This window comes from Sceloporus occidentalis, unplaced genomic scaffold (genome assembly GCF_023333645.1).
Source record: "Sceloporus occidentalis isolate IW3139 unplaced genomic scaffold, rSceOcc1.0.p SCAF_45, whole genome shotgun sequence".
Lineage (NCBI taxonomy): Eukaryota > Metazoa > Chordata > Lepidosauria > Squamata > Phrynosomatidae > Sceloporus > Sceloporus occidentalis.
In genome coordinates this window covers 7,570,001-7,570,751 of record NW_028317025.1, presented here as the reverse complement: position 1 = coordinate 7,570,751, position 751 = coordinate 7,570,001, and positions in this window count along the sequence as shown.

Genomic DNA, 751 nt, shown 5'->3' with positions numbered 1-751 from the left:
ATATACACACACCGGTATATATGTTTGTGTAAAGGCAGGGGTGTGTGGTGAGGGCAGTGTATAAATGTGTATGTATGGACAGGCATATGTTAGTATGTGTAGATATATATATGTGTGTGTGTGTGTGTGTAAGGGCAGTGTATGTATATGTCTGTGTATGTGTATATGTGTGTTTGTAAGCTGGTGTGTACGTGTATATGTGTGTAAAGGAAGGGGTGTGTGAGGGCAGTGTATGTCTATACATGTGTGCGTGGACAGGCATATGTTACGGAGAGCTGACCCACCCAATCCAAGCAGGCTTTGCATAACAACCAGCCAATCACTGGTAAGGTACATCGCTTGCAGTGATTGGCTGGTTGTTGTATACTGGGTAGAGGGGTAGTCTTATACGGCGAGTATAGCACTAACTCTATATTTTAACTGGAAAAGTTGGGGGTCGTCTTATACGCCCAGTCGTCTTATACGCCGGAAAATACGATACTTTCCTTTTTTGTGCTTAAATGGGTGATGGTTCAATCTAAATAAATAATAGGATTGGTTTATATTATACATTCATTTATACACACTTACATAAATACACACTAATACAATGCTAAGGCGTTGGCTTGTTTGGAAGATTAAATAAACATATTTAGTGGTGACCCTTTATGGTCCATTATGCACGTTTAGTCTATGACAAGAATGCCATGGTAGAGTGCTTTACATATCTATAATACTTCACTCAATCCCTTGTCAGTAGTTGTCATCAGAT